Below are 16,552 nucleotides of genomic sequence, written 5' to 3'. Positions count from 1 at the left end.
AATAGGACCTATTAATAGAAAGGCTGCTCTAGAACTTTGTGTCACTGAAACTAGTACTGTATTTTTGTACTAGCTTTTCCTGAGGCTTTAACTTAGGGCATGAGCCTTGTTCTTGTGGGAATTTTTTTCTTGTACCATGTGAACACAACTCCACTTTGGTGGTTATTTGGAGATAAGAGTCACTTGGATTTATCTGTTTTTCCTGGCTATGTATTGCCATCCTCAGAACTCAGCCTGCTGATTAGCAAGGATTACTGGTAAAACAACAGTGCCCACTGCATTCAATGTTGCTTTTTGTTGTTATTCTGGATTCCAACTGCTTTCAGGGTGAAAAGCCATCACTGGGGACTCAATTTTGCATGGGTTTATTTTTATAACAATTTTAAAATATTTATTTGCTCTCTTGTTGCATTGTTGCTACTTTATCTTATCTTCATTTAATACTGGTTTTTACATTTTATAGTTACCACCATATTTCATGAAAAAATTTAAATTAGTACAGTATTAGTGGTTTGCTTCATTTGAGAAAGGTTCTCTGCCATAGAGTTCCCAACACATAGAGAGTCTCTTCACTTAAGACACCGGGATACCACTGGAATAAAGGGGCCTGACAGGAAATCAGAGAGAATCATTGGGGTATCTCCAGATAAGGGAACACTTAGCCACATTCCAAAAACTCAGACTGCCATGCTCAAGATCAAGAAACAAACCAACCCGGCCCAGAGGCTTCTCTACATATTGAGACAGCAATGGGAAGGTGGTAAAAAGGGTGTAAAGTGTGTTCTCTTTCACAAACAAAAGGAGGAAAACGTCCTCAGATTCACTGAGGTTGCTCCCTATGACAGAATCAGTAACAACTCCCAAGGGCCAGGTCGAAGACTCATCCACACTAACTTCCCAGTAATGTTTCCCAGAGCTGAAGACTTGGCATCCAAAAGCAGTGAAGTGGAGGGAGTCTTCAGAATTCAAAACCGCATATTGATGGTCATGTCTAACACTGCTCCCAGGACCTTGATTCCCCATAGTTTCATTGAAGGCAATCTCCACCCGGTACTGATTGAGCTTCTTTTTCATTCCAGGCATGGGAGGGGCACTGAGCTGTGGCCTCAGAGGAAGTGGCATGAAGACCAACACTGACACACAGCTTTCTAGGGTCAACTCTACACCCTGAAGCAGTTCCACATCTGGCTTCTGGTATGTTTCGATCAGCTCCTGAAACATATTCCTGAGCTGATGCTTCTTCTGAAGCATTTAGGTTTCCCTTTCTCTGAGTTGCTGTAACATGGCTCTTCCTTCATTGATCAGTAGCTGGGAATGATATCTTTCCTCCTCCTGGACAAAAAGCTGCAGCATTCTAAAAACATCCTTAGTCATGTCTCGGTAGAGGTTCACATAATAAATCCATTGGTTGGTGAGTCTCTTCTTCTCCTGTAAATTGTGCTGGTTTTCTTGAGTCTTTTCCCATACAGCATGCACCTGCTTTGAAATCATCTTCCTCTGCACATCAGCAGCCCTTTCTATAGAATGGTGTTTGTGAGCCCTGTGCTCCTGAGACATGGAGCAGCTCCTACAGAGCAGGGCCCTGTCTACCTCACAGAACATCTGCTTGGTCTCCCTGTGTGTCCCACACATGTATTCCTCAGAGCTCAGGAACTGCCTGAGTCTGGCTCTTCTGGCAATGGCCACCAGGCTCCTCAGAACCACGTTGGTTTTCAGGTTTGTCTGCTGGCAGGGTCCCTTGCATCCTGGGCACCTGGCTGGAGTCTCTTCCCAGCAAAGGAAGAGACAAGGTCGACAAAAACTGTGCCCGCACTCTAGGGTGACTGGCTCTATGAAAGTATTCATACAGATGCCACAGCTCAGTTCCTTCTGGAAGGCCTGGACAATGTCAGGATCCATCATTCCTAGAATCTAATGAGGTGCTGGTGACTCACCCCTAAAAGCCTAGCTACCCAATAGATTGGGATATGAGGATCAAGCTTTGAAGCAGGCCTGGGCACCAAAGTCCCCCTGACACAGACTCTTATCTCCTATTTACCACTCCAAAATCACAAGTGGGCTGTGATTCAAGTGGTAAAGCACTAAACTTGTCCACAAAGTGACCTAGGGATAATGCCCAGTCTTGAAAACAAAGAGGCCCAGCAACACTGCCCTACCACTGGGTTCAATCCCCACAACCGACAAAACACCACCACCAACAACAACACCAAACCAAGGAAAGAAGAATTAAAAGAGGAGTAGATTCTCCCACTCTGATCCTCACCTGGAGTATCCAAGCTCCAAACAGCCTCCTCCTCCTGAGGGATCTTCAGCAATGCCTGAGTCTCAGACTTCCACTCTATTTATACTGAAAGAGGGTGGGCCCAGGAAAGGAAGTGTCTCTGATTGGTTGTTTAGGGAAGCTGATTTACATATCAATAGAAGTTGGAATTTACATCCTGACAACCCCACCTTTTACTTCCTCTTTCAAGGACTTGCAATTTGGTTAGGTGATTTGGGTTAGGTGCAACTTAGGTTTGTCCAGGGTTGGAAAAGTTTATTGTGTTTGTTTTATTTTGTTTTGTTTTGTTTTTTACTTCTGTGTATGCTTTATTTTTGGACTATGAGTTTATTACTTTTCCACCGGACTGTAGGACACATTCGTGGCATCATCCATTGTATCTTGTGGGTCTTCATTAATTTGTAATTTGTCAGGCCTGATGCTGGGTTGGTACTTTACCACTTAAGCCATGTCCTCTTCTGTTTGCTTTTGCTTTTGGAATAGAAAATTGAGTTTATGCTTAGGTTCCCTGGACTGAGATCTTCTGATTCACACTTTGCACAAAGCTGAGAGGACAAGAATTATCTCTTGCTTGAGTTGTGATCAGGGTTAAGTCTGCCCACAGAGCAGCCCCTCCCAGCTTTCCCATCACCTGCTTTAATCAGACCAGTAATCACCTGACTGTCGATGATCACCTGACTGTGAGTCAACAAACATCCTAGGCTCCTAGGTCACTTCCTCCCAAGTCCATTTTCCATACAAATTCATCCTTCCGATGTTGTTGTTCTTGTTGTTTGTCTGTCAGTGCTGGACTTGAACTCAGGGTAGAAGATCTGTCCCTGAGCTCTTCTTCCACTCTATTTCTCTTATCTTTATTTTAAATATCATTTATGCCTTTTTATTATAAAATGATGTGGTATTCTGATATATAATTTAATAACTCCATGCCATTTTTGAGAATGATCTAAAAATTATCATAGACATAAACATATATATATTATATACATTGGATTTCAAGAACACATTATTAATATTCAATTTGCAATAAGTTTTATCCTATCAGAATATTCTCTTTAGGGTTACAGGTTCTGTAGTATCCTTGGCATAACCTTTCCCATTTGTGGTTTTGTTACTATAATCAATCTTGTACCTTTCTTGGTGTTGATCCATTAGCTTTGAAAGCATAATCCCCTATCTGAATTGCCAGAAGCTAAATAGTAGCCTAACACTATGTTTGTATCATTGACTTTCAGGCATTGATTATCAAACAATCTTTTTAATTTTTCTTTTTTAAAAATTTTTGTCATTAGTGCTGCGGAACTCTGGGTCTGGTGCTTTCGCTCATCTCTTCAGCTCAAGGTGAGCCCTCTACCACTTGAGCCATAGCACCACTTCCAGTTTTCTAGTGGTTTATTGGAGATGAGTGTCTACGACTTTCCTGCCTGGGCCGGGTTTGAACCGAGATCCTCAGATCTGTTTCCTGAGTAGCTAGGATTACAGGGAGTGCACCACTGGAGCTGGCTAAGCATTATTTTTTATCTTCATATGATAATGACAGCAGGGATGATGGCACGATAATTGGGTACATAGAGTAAAAGACAGACACCAACAAAGAGCCATCACAACTGGACAGCAAACTGTTGTATTGTTACAATTGTTGGCTATTGTTAATCTCTCAGTATGCCTAATGTATAAATTGAGCTTTGCCATTGTTATTATTAATCTCTTAGCCTGAGTTAATGTTCTCTTCATTTTTACCCTAAAACATTATGACTTATTTTTTCTAAAGCCATTCCTTCATCTTTAGTGTTCAACCATTCACTTTCTTTCTTCCCCATTATTACCAGCAATTTCTCTAAGTATTCCAGTTCATTTTATTTTATTTTTAGGAATTAGTACTACAACTTAAAGAATCCAATCTAATAGAAAGTTTAAACACCCCAATGGTCTAGTATAGAGGTGTTTCTTTTTTTTTCTTCCCAGGATGGATAACAGGATCTAGTCATCAAAAGCCTGCTTTAGAACGTTGAGTCAACGAAACTAATACTGCTTTTTTGTTCTAGGATGTACTTGGGGCTTGAACTTAGGGCATGAGCAGTATTCGTGAGGGTTTTTTTTTGTTGTTGTTGTTGTTGTTGTTGTTTGCTTTGCTTTTTTTTTCTCCTACTACTTGGACCACAGCTCCACTTTGGTGGTTAATTGAAGATGAGTCTTTTGGACTTTCCTATATGAACTGGCTATGAACTGCCATCCTGCTCAGCCTGCTGAGTAGCAAGGATTACTGGGAAAACAAAAATGCCCACTGAATTAAATGGTTTTTGTTTTGTTTTGTTTTGTTTTTTGCTGTTATTCTGAGATTCACCTTCTTTCATGGTGAAAACAGTCACTGGGGACTCATTTTTGCATGGGTTTATTTTTATAGCAATTTTTAAATAGTTTTTTGCTCTCTTGTTGCATTGTTGCTACTTTATCTTATCTTCATTATTTTTTACATTTTATATTTTATTATATGTTACCTCCATATTTCATAACAAAATGGGATTACTGTGCAAAGAAATTCAAATTAGTACAGTATTAATGGTTTGCTTCATTTGAGAAAGGTTCTCTGCTATAGAGTTCCCAACATATAGAATCTTCACTAATAATGGTTTATCATTGGAGAAAAAGGGTCTGACAGCAAATTGGAAATAGCCAATGGGATATCTCCAGAGAAGGGAACTCTTAAACACATTCCAAAAACTCACACTGCCATGGTCAAGATAAAGAAACACCACACCCTGGCCCAGTGACTCCTCTATATAATGTGTCAGCAGTCGGCAGGTGGTAAAAAAAAAGTGTAAAGAAAGTTGCCTTTCACAAAAGGAGGAGTAAAAGGTCCTTTGATTCAGGGCAGTGGGCCTAGAAAAGGGTGTGTACCTGAGTTCTCATTTAGGGAGGTTGATTTACATATCATTTGGAGTTGGAATTTCCATCCTGGCAACCACACCTTTAACTTCCTCTTTCAAGGAAATGCCTCTTACAATTTTCTTAGACAGTGACAAGTGCTGTGTATTTTGGTTAGGTGCAGGTTAAATTTATACAGGATTGGAAAACCTTTTTTTTCCTTACCTTTTTGTATCTTTTATTTTCGTACTATGCATTAATTACTTTTCCACCAGAATGTAGGTGACTTTGTATCTTGTGGTTTTGAAAATTAGCTAAGCTTACATTGTGGAGTTATTAGATGATCATCCAAGTTTTTTATTTGGAAATTGTCATGCCTCCTGCTTGTCAGGTGCTTCACCACTTGAGCCATTTCAATCTTTCTATTCTCATTGGACTTCTAATCTCATAAAAAATACTGTATTCATTTTCTATTGGTAATGTAGTTCTCCAATTTTAATTTATGCAAGAATTCTGAACAGATTTCAAAAATGAAGGACATTTTAAAGTAATTCATTAAAATTTCATAAAAGCTATGAATATGGAGCTATATATAATTCATTACTTTTGTTTAATTTTTCACACCAGAGTTGTAGAGTATGCTCAAAGGTGATTTTTACACTAACCTTTTTCTTGTGGGAATTATTTTAATTAAGAAAATACTTTACATAGCTAAGATATGGAACCAACCCAGAAGCCCCTCAGTAGATGAATGGATCAAGAAAATGTGGTATATATACACAATGGAATTCTATGCCTCCATCAGAAAGAATGACATTTCCCCATTTGTTAGGAAATGGAAAGGCTTGGAAAAAATTATATTAAGTGAAGTAAGCCAGGCCCAAAGAAACATAGGTCCCATGGTTTCCCTTATTTGCAATATCTAGTATAGGTATGAGTCAAGCGGAAAAGATCAGATAATGTGATGTTAGGAAAACGAACCCTTAAATATGTATTTTAATGTTTTCGTTTCTTTCATGCATGTGTTTCTAACGCATTTATAAGATTATTTCTTTGTTGCTTTGTATGTCCCTCCCCCACAGTGTAACCCCCGCTTTCACTTTATTTGATGTCAGTATAACATGTGGAGGAGATGGGGACAAACAAGTCGTTTAAGGACTCAGGTGGACCTGTTGTAACAAGGAGAATTACAAAATGTCATGTCAAAGCAAGCTTTACAATGTCGGTGTGGGGGGGGAGGGGGGTATGATTGGGTGGGGGGGAGGGGGGAGGCTGGGAAGGGAGGTGAAGGGTAAACAAAGGAGGAGGCTGCAATGCTTGGTAAGAAATGTATGCATTATCCTGCCAATGTAATTGTAACCCCTCTGTACAGTATGTTCTCAAATAAAATAAAATAAAATTAAAAAAAAAAAGAAAATACTTTAGAGACATTAATATTAGTTCAGCTATTTATTCTGCTTCATAAGGAATGTGATTTTAAGTTAATACACAGATCTAAGACAGATGATACATTTGGCATTTAGATCAATTTGTGTAATTACTTTTTTATTTAAATACTGAATACATGTTTCTGAATTTTCAATTTATTACCTGAGTCAAAGGTATATCATTACACCTGCAGAATCTAATCCACTTTACAAAGACTAAGTAACATACTAGTTTGAATTTTATTTTTTAGTTCAAAAATAATATTCAACATATATCATTTCAATAGGTTCCACTGAAAATTTATTAAGATACGCAATATCCATAGATATTTCATATTCTATATTCTTATTTTTGGATTACATTTCTGTAATCCATGTGTCTTGTGTTAGACTTCCAATTGTTCATCTCACATCTCTGTTTGTTCCAGGATTTCAGCATTAATGTTTTCTTTTTTCCGTGGTTTTATTATTTTTTCATCTCACTATCACCATTGTAACTTTTTAACATACAAAAAAGAAAATTCACTATTGCCCAGCTCAGCATTCTTTACATTTTCAAAAATCCAAGTAATGCTACTGACATACAACATACATCATGAAATGATTGATATAATGTATACAATAAAGTAATATCAAAATATTGCATAAAAATTAAGAATATGTAATGTCATGAAATTAAAATACACTATTATTAAACTGTGACATCAAACATTTTCCATTATTACTATAATATAGTAATATAAAACCATGCCATCACTCTCCAACTTGCTTTGTAAAGAATTTACACTTTGTCGAAACCTACACCTGAGCCCCTTTCCTGGTAATGAACGGACTGTTAAATGTCTCCAGAATTTGGGCCACCTCCCAGAGGCCACTGGTATGTTTGGCTCCTCCCCTCTCTCATCCCTTATAATTAGGCATGAGAGAATTCCAACTAGTCCTCATGCAACAAAGTAAGTTAGAGGACAAGAGCCCTGTTCCCCAGCTGGACGCCTCCAGGTATTCATGCAAAAATGATCTCAAAGTTGTCATTTGCCTCAGTCCTGCAGCCTTCATTGCCCTAGCCTGCAAGCTCATGTAGGTGCTTGAATAGCAAGCTGTTGTAGCACAATCTGCTCTGTAGTAGAGGTCCTTGAGATGCGAAGGTACCCCAGCCTCTCCTTGGGCAGGCTCCACATAGTCTTCAAGCTTTAACTCTTCATAATCATGTTGCTCCTTGATAACTTCCCTCTTCTTGGAGCCTGATAGGTCTGAGGGGCCCTCATCAGCAGGGGTTTGGATGGCTGCCAGGAACTTGTCCTGAATCTCAGGTGCCTTCATTTGCAAGAAGCAGTAGTAGCTCCTGCAGCTCCTTCTTCTTCTCCCTCTCCTCCTGGGAGAGCTGGTTGACACACTCATCTTTCTTCTGATATAGCTCATCCAGTACTTCCGTCTGTTCTTTATAGAATTCTAGGGACTTTTCAATGGTGCTTTTTGACAGCTGGCTGCATCGATGTTGGAGTTTATCCACTTGCTTCTGGAAGCCCACCTTTTTTAGGCAGCTTGTGGATGAAGCAGAATTTCAGGGTCTTCTTGGGCATTTGTGTGTCCTGCTTTCTATCCCATGGTTTCAACTCCTGAAGAAGAAACCCTACTGCTTCAGCTTTCTGTGGCTCTTGACTACCAGATTGGTCAGGCACCCACAGTAGGTATGTTGCTCCTGCAGCTGCTGGCTGAGCTTCGCCTTCTTTAATTCACCAATGGATAAAGATAAAAATCCCACCTGGTCTTTGGGTTGTCTGTCTTCTAGGACAGTCACAACAAGTAGAGTCTCCCCTTTTCTTTTTGCTCACTCTTCCTTCTCTAGTGAAAGCCAAAAAGCTCAGCTGGGGCCCACAGCTGGTCCTGTTTCTGTCTGGTGTTTTAAGGCATATCAAAATTGTTGTGTAATTTTTGATGGACCTTCTTGGTCCTCCAACTTAGTCCAGCAGTTGTGTGTACTTCTGCAGGTACTGTGGCAAGGCCTCATTCTTTAAGGTCAACTGCAGTTTGTAGGCCCTGTGCTGTTCACAGGTAGCTCTGAGCTCCTGCAGCTGTTCATGTTGAGCCACTTGGCTCCTTAACTCAGCCATCTTTTTCCATTCTTCTAACTTCTCCTCTTGCTGGTCCAGCTTCTTCTTTCACCTGCAGCTGTGAGTGCAGCAAAGTAGAGACCTTCTCCTCTTTCTTAGCCTATGTAAGACATCCTGTACCTGGCCCAGCTGCTCTTTGATCTCTAGGTTATGCAAAATTGTGCATCTCATGGCCTCATGTTTGTGTAATCTTCCCATTGTCTTGAAGAACTCATGCAGGTCCCAGGTCTTTCCCTGATGCTCCAGTTACCACAGCCACTCCTGCTGCTAAAGATTCTGGAGACTGAGGCTCTAGTTTTCCCACCTTTGAATGTAACACTTCTTCTCCCATTTCTGTTGTTACTTCTGCGACTAATAGGTCTTGGCTGGCAGCTGTAGCTTGGTCTGAGTTGGTCCTCCATGCTGCTGCTTGGAGGGAAGCTCTGCCAACTGCCTTTGAAGTTCCACCATGTTGGTCTCTAGGTCAAACACTTATCGCACCATTGCTCTTTCTCATCTCTCAGTTGGTTCATCTGTTGAGCCTTTTGTCTTTTCTCATGGACTTCTCCAACTTCAAGTCCCCTGCAACATGTCTCTCTCTAGCCTTAATTTGGTCATTAATTCTTTCATGGTCTCTAGCTTTGTCTCCACCCATGCCTTCTCTCCTATTACCTTTGTTTATATTTTGGTTACTCTCTTGGGGTGAATTAGGCTTTCTGACATATTGTTAGTGATTCCAGTGTTAGTGGAAAGTACACTAGCAGGAAAGGAACCAGAGGAAAATTCCAGGTATGCATGGTCTTTGGTCTCACCCTTAGCTGATTTACAGTCCCCAGTAATGTTTGTTTTGAGGTTACCTCTGTTTTTAGTTTTCTTTTTTTTGGTTTCAGTTGGTCCACCAGGAAAATTTCTCTCCAGATACTCTTTCTATAGTTTCTTGCCTAAAGAAAATTTTATTGTGCATGTGTGTCTGGTTTGGATAGATATCCCAGCACTGGGATAGGGATGGTGGAAGGACCATATTCCCAGGCTTTCTGAAATCACCTCTATTCTTGCAATCACCCACTTCCTACAGGATCTCTGAAATTCACTCAGTCACCACCTTCCTTCACCTGCCGGTAGTGGTATGAGCCAATAGAGGGAAATGCCAGTGGTACTAGGAAGCACATAATGTGGGTGTGGCCTTGATTCTTGTATCTTATTGGTCAGCTAGAAACAGATTTGCATTGTGGGATCATTGTAATCCAGACACAGTGGATAGAGACACCATGAGACCTGCTCCTACAGTCCTCCCCCATCCACATACCTATTTGGGGAGCAGGGCAGCACCAGCTCCTGTTTGCCCTCCCCATCTAACCTGCCCACTTGGGCTGATTAACTAGGATTAACTCTAGTTGTACTGGAGACTGCTCAAGACAATGTCTTCCATCCCATAATTACAATCACCAAGTTATCCTGAGTGGTTGCTCTCAGACCACTGTCATAGTCCCTCTTATGCTGGGACTATGGAGGGATTAGACCCCAGAGCTTAGGGGATGAGTGAGTGACAGACAGTATGGATGCTGGATACTGCATCATTTTATGATCTGTTTCCTCATATAACAACTTGGTCCACATATTTTACATCGCAGAAATACCGTTCAAATAATTTCCATCCAGTCCTCCAGACTGCCAGATTGTGCAAGTGCCACAATTCACTCACTCCTTACTGCAAGTTTCTAATCTGGTTCTGAATGTGTTCCCCCTACCTCCCAGGTCTCTATCCCACACGTAGTGTACCATGTTCCCCATTTGATTTATTTTTAAAATTTTTTATTGTGAAAATACCGTACAGAGGGGTTACAATTACATGTGCAAGGTAATGAGTACATTTCTTATCAAGCATTGTTGCCTCCTCCTTTATTTCCTCTTCCAATCCCTTCCCATCTTCCCCCACCCCCATCCTGCCTGGCCAAATTTGTAAAGTTCGTTTTTCAACATAACGACTTGTACATCTCATTGTTGCAATGGGTCCACCTGTATTCCTATTTAAACGGTTTGTTTTTGCCCTCCCCCTCCACAAATTATACCAACATCAATTACAATCAAAGCAGGGGTTATACCGTGGGGGAGGGACATATAAACTAATAAAGAAATCATCTTATAAATATGTTACAATCAATCACAAGAAAGAAAAAAACATTTCAATAATTATCTTGGGGTTCATTTCACCTAACATCAACTTATCTGATCTTTTCTGCTTGTCTTAGAAATATACTAGTTATTGCAAATAAAGCAAAACATGGGACCTATGTTTCTTTGGGCCTGGCTTACTTCACTTCATATAATTGTTTCCAAGTCTTTCCATTTCCTAACAAATGAGGAAATGTCATTCTTTCTGATGGAGACATAGAATTCCATTGTGTATATATACCACATTTTCTTGATCCATTTATCTACTGAGGGGCATCTGGGTTGGTTCCATATCTTAGCTATGGTAAATAATGCTGCAATAAACATAGTTGTGCTGGGAACGTTAATATGGTCTTGTTTGTGATCATTTGGGAAAATGCCCTATATTGGGATTGCTGGGTCATAGGAGAGCTCTAAGTGGAGTCTTTTGAAGAACCTTAATACTACTTTCCAAAGTTGTTGAACAAGTTTACACTCCCACCAAAAATTCTGTAGGGTACCCTTCTGTCCACATCCCCTCCACAGCTTGGTACTGGCACAAGAACAGACCTCAGGACCAATGGAATAGAATTGAAAACACAGAAATGAACCTACAGACCATAGCCATCTAATCTCCGATAAGTGAGCTAAAAAAGTAGAATGGAAGAAAGACAGTCTCTTCAGTAAGTGGCAAAACTGGTTAATCACTTGTAGAAAAATTAAGTTAGATCTTTATATATTAGCCTGCAACAGAATCAACTCCAAATGGATTAAAGACCTTGGAGTCAAAGCAGACACTCTGAAAACATTATAGGATGGAATAGGAGAAACTCTAGGTCTCCTTGGAGTAGGCCAAAATTTTCTTAATAGAGACCCAGAAACACAAGAAATCAAAGAAATGTTGGACAAATGGGATTGCATGAAATTGCAGAGCATCTGCATGGCAAAGGACATAGCTAGCAAGATCAATAGAAAGCCCATGGATTGGGAGAAGATCTTCACTACCCATACAACGGCCAAGGGTTCTCATATCTAAAATATAATTGGAACTCAAAAAATTAAATCCCCCAACAACAAATCCTCAAAGAAACAACTGCCCAATAAATAAGTGAGCTAAAGACTTGAAGAGAAACTTCTCTGAAGTGGAAAGAAGGATGGCCAATAGAAACATGAAGAAATGCTCAAATTCCCTAGCCATAATCGAAATACAAATCAAAACAACATTGAGATTCCACCTCACCCTAGTTAGAATGGCTATAATCAAGAACTCTAATAACAGCTTTTGTCTTGACATCAGAACAGGAAAGTTGCCAGGGACCTTCTCTAATACACAGTATACTTGTGCTCCTCTGTCTCACCTGGCCCCAACTGCAGCCAACTGTCTCAGCTTTCTTCAAGATTTTCTTCTAGTAGTCCTGTGTACTAACCACATTTTTACATGTCTAATAACTATGTATGATTCACTAGTGGCTATCATATAGAGCAGGCTTAGACATTTCATTAATTTCCTACTCCATATAAAAGGATGATTAAGCACAATTAGCTGATACTAAAATGCGTCTTCTTGTTGCAGGTTTGAGTGTAAGTTAGAAAATACAAAAATAAGATGGGTACTGATGGCTCATGCCTAATAATCCTAGCTACTCAGGAGGCTGAATTCTGAGGATCTCCGTTCGAAGCCAGCACAGACAGGAAAGTCCAAGACACTCTTATCTCCAATAACCCACCAGAAAATCACTATTTTGGTTTTAGAGCACCATCCTTGAGCAAAATGAACCCAGGGAGAGTGCCCAGGCTCTAAATTCAAGCCTCACAAGCAAGAACACAACAAAATACAAAAAATAATCTGTGAGTAGTTTGCATAGAATAATATCTCATTTAATCCTGGTCTTTTTTGTTTATGTGTGTTTGATTACCAGAAATAGACTCTCCTAAAATTTTGTGAAATAAAGTTACCCAGTTCTTGAGTTATAGAGCATTTGTAATCTGCTTTTTCTTGATGCTATTTTGACAAAAAGCGATCTATTCTGTCAAACCAAAGTGTCTCCAACTTGCAGCAAGTTACCATCTGTTAACACACACTTACTGGAATAATTCATATCTTAACTTCAAACTGTAACCATCAGCTATATTGTTCATAACCAGCCAGCGGTGTCAAGGCTATGAAGTCCTTACCAATGGAGTTAAAAGAACAGAATGTGCTTCGCACATTCCTTAAATCAGCCCCTGAAAGTCAAGCAAAAAATGTGAGCCCAACAACTACTGTGTCTCAGAGACATCACCACTCCTTGTGTTAAGATAAAAAGCTCAAGGGCCACCCTGCCTGGCATGCCTGCTTGACTCTGGGTAGAATGTCTAGGCTCCCTTCCTCACAGAACTAAACTGCCTTGGTGAGATCTCCTTTACTTCTGTGTGTCTATTCTATCTGGGTTAATATTTTGACTATTTTGTTTTAACACTGGAGCATTCTGGGGGATAGTCTGCAATATTCATTCTCTCTGGGATGGTGAGGAACTCTATTAGGGGATATGATTGTCCTGCTACTCAGCTGCAACAAGGTGGGGGCTGGGCAGCACTGGTGACATTTCATATCTGTGAATGAACTCCAACTCTTGGACATTACATGTGGATTTAAAAAAATTCCTAAATCTGGGCTCCTATGGCCCTGAACTCTGAAGATTATGGTTTGGATAATGGTTTGAAGCTAAACACTGATCCTCAGATCTCAGCCTCCTGAATAGCTAGGATATGAGGTGTAAGCCACCAGCACCCAGATTTGCTCTTGCTTTCTTTAGTGTAATTGCCTTACAAAGTCTTATCTCATTTAAATATGATTTCTTTCTGAGTTCTACCCTGGGCAGTACATTACAGATGGAAATTTCTCATCCTGTGCTGTCTTGGTCTTATTAAAACAAAGATTACTCTTCAGTAGATTTTTGCTGCTGCTTACCAAGTACACCATTCCCTAGTCCACTTCATGAGTGCACTAAGTATTTAAAACCTTCCATAAACTACAGGAACCATTCTAATTTCCTGGGTTAAAGTGTTGAAATATTGTATGTCTCCTTCCTTTGTCTTCTTTTCTTTTCCTTTTTCCTTTTTTCCTTTTTTTGGTCCATCGTGAGTCTTGAACTCTGGGCCTGGGCACTGTCCCTCAGCTCTTCAGCTCAAGGCTAGTGCTCTACCATTTGAGCCACAGTGCCACTTCCTCCCTTATCTGCTTGTTTTCTCTGTCTACATTCAAGGCATTTCAACATCTGTTTTCCAAACAATGAACAATATACACAGTATAGACTAAAGGGGTAGATAATCAAATATACTTGTAAAATCAAACTAAGCATGAATCTAACAAATGTTCTTGACTGATTCACTTAAAACTCTTGTCTTGGATGAGTAGTTCTAGTTGCAATTGTGGCATAAATTTCTTTTTTTTTTCTGAAATCAAATGATGGAAGAAACATTTCAACAAAGGGAAGTGAGGAATGAGCTCACACCTAAAGAAGAAACAGGGACCTTTCTAAGTTTATGGAGTACAGTAAGAAAAATATTGAAAAAGAAACAGCTAAATTTGAAATTTATGACAGGCATGATATCTAGAACCCATTACACGTTAAAGTAAGCCTGAATTTACAGCATCTATAATTTTTAGCTAGTTTTCAGGGTTTCACACCTGAAATATCTAACCACACTTGAGGCTAAGATCTAGAGAACTGAGTATTGAGGCTAACTTTGGCAGAAATGTCCTGCCTCTCTGCAAAACTATCAGCAAAAATATAAGTAGGTGTGTGGCTCAAGTGGTAAAGCTCTATCCAGTTAAAGTGGAGCAAGGAAGCATGGCTCTGAGTTCAAACCCTAATACGAAAAAATTAAAGAATCACAATTCTGGATTCTTGAAATTCACTTGAATGTAAAATCATTTGGCAGAAAAGACTGTAAAGAAAAAAATTAAAGCAGAAAAAGTGTATTGTTCTATACACACAAAAAAGGTTTTATAGATATATAAATATATCTATATATAAATATATATATATATACATAGATAGATAAAAATATACATACATAGTTGTGCAATATATAGAGAATAATGTCTGTAATTACATATATACATATATATATAACAACTAAGTGTATACGTTTGTCCATAATCCCTAAATTAAACTAAAAGTCCATATTTTAAACTATGACTCTTAGAAAGCATTGTCTTCACCTTTAAATATTTTCTGGATATTAATTTGTGTATGAAAGAGGAAAAGAATTTAAGTACATGTAACAATATTTATATTAACATGACCAAATGTAATGGCTTTACATAATTCTGTTTCATAATTCAAGTCATTATGCATTAGTTATATTGAGATTTTAAATATGAGAATTGTACACATATTAACAATCTATTTCTGAATAAGTTTGCTCTCTCCAACATCTTCCTATGTTCCCTTTCCTCTTTCTAGCTTTTTAAACTGTGCTTAGTGGATATATTTATATTGTTTACACATATATATGTAGATATGTGTATATGTATGTACCCTCATATATACCTAGAAATGTCCATATGCAAATATATACCTATATGTGAATACAATACAAATATATATTATATTAACAATACAATATTGTAATTATATATTTATATATTACCCCCTTTTATATCCATGTCCCATGATAATTATTAATTTTTACTATATTTGTTATTATGATTTTTCTGGTTTCTCATCTGAGAACAAGACTAGCCATTGAGATTTTTTCACATGAGTAGAAATATCACTGTCATATCATAATTAGAAGTTCTATGAGAAGAACCAGGAAATTTAAGAATATATCTAGAAAAAAGAGTCTACCCTTCTCATTCTCAGTCTTGGCCTTCCTTCACTTGTACCTTTGTTCCCCACGATGACCTTTCAACAATAATACTGTTCTGTCATGGCTTACAATGACTAAGATTCTGACAACATCACAAAGAAAATTTTTCTCGATTGAGGATAGATTGCTAGATAAGGGCTTTTAACAAAATAAAAATTAGATCTTTTTTCTTTTCATATTATCTTTTCTTCTTAAAGTGTTTTTGATTGACACATCACAATTCTATATACGTTAGATGAATAATGAGCTGTTTTATTCTAGCTTTGCTTTGCTTTCTGCATTTCTGGTATTGAACTCTGAGCCTCACACTCGCACTGTGGAGGCTCACCAGGATATAATATGTTTTGACTTGTTCCATCATTAGACAATCAAATCTGAGCAATCAGCGTATTGATCTTTAAAGTTAAACATTTCGAAGTCAATGGGGATGTTACAAGTTCTTTTTCTAAATTTGAAATTTCTTAGCAACATAGAAAATAAATAAACAGATAACAATTCAACAGGTTGAAATACAGAAAAATATACTATGTAAAGTTTTTCACAAATGCCCACGTGAATAGATGAAATTCTAAAGAGAACAGCTTGAATTTACCCTTAAAACTTATTCTATAAGAGGCAACAATGCTTGATAAGAAACGTACTCATTACTTTGCTCATGTAATTGTTACCCCTCTGTATTATATTTTCACAATAAAATAAATAAAATAAAAATATTCTTAAAAAAGAGAGTGAGGGAAGGAGTGATATTGTCAAAAAAGAAATGAACTCTTTACCTGACTTACGTAACTGTAACCCCCGTGTACATCCCCTTATGACAATAAAAACTTCAACCATTCTAGCCATTGTATTCAGTATAAAGCAAACATAAAAACATCTATTCA

General features: G+C 38.5%; 1 pseudogene; it reads right to left on the bottom strand.

The window, feature by feature from the left end:
- Positions 1-714: 714 nt before the first annotated feature.
- LOC138835389 (tripartite motif-containing protein 43 pseudogene) lies at positions 715-1,899 on the bottom strand (annotated as a pseudogene).
- Between the last annotated feature and the right edge of the window lie 14,653 nt (positions 1,900-16,552).

The sequence above is a fragment of the Dipodomys merriami genome, unplaced genomic scaffold (genome assembly GCF_024711535.1).
Source record: "Dipodomys merriami isolate MVZ:Mamm:240054 unplaced genomic scaffold, mDipMer1.0.p SCAF_2343, whole genome shotgun sequence".
Taxonomy (NCBI): Eukaryota; Metazoa; Chordata; class Mammalia; order Rodentia; family Heteromyidae; genus Dipodomys; species Dipodomys merriami.
Note: the sequence above shows the minus strand (reverse complement) of the source record. Positions and strands in the feature narration are given on the sequence as shown.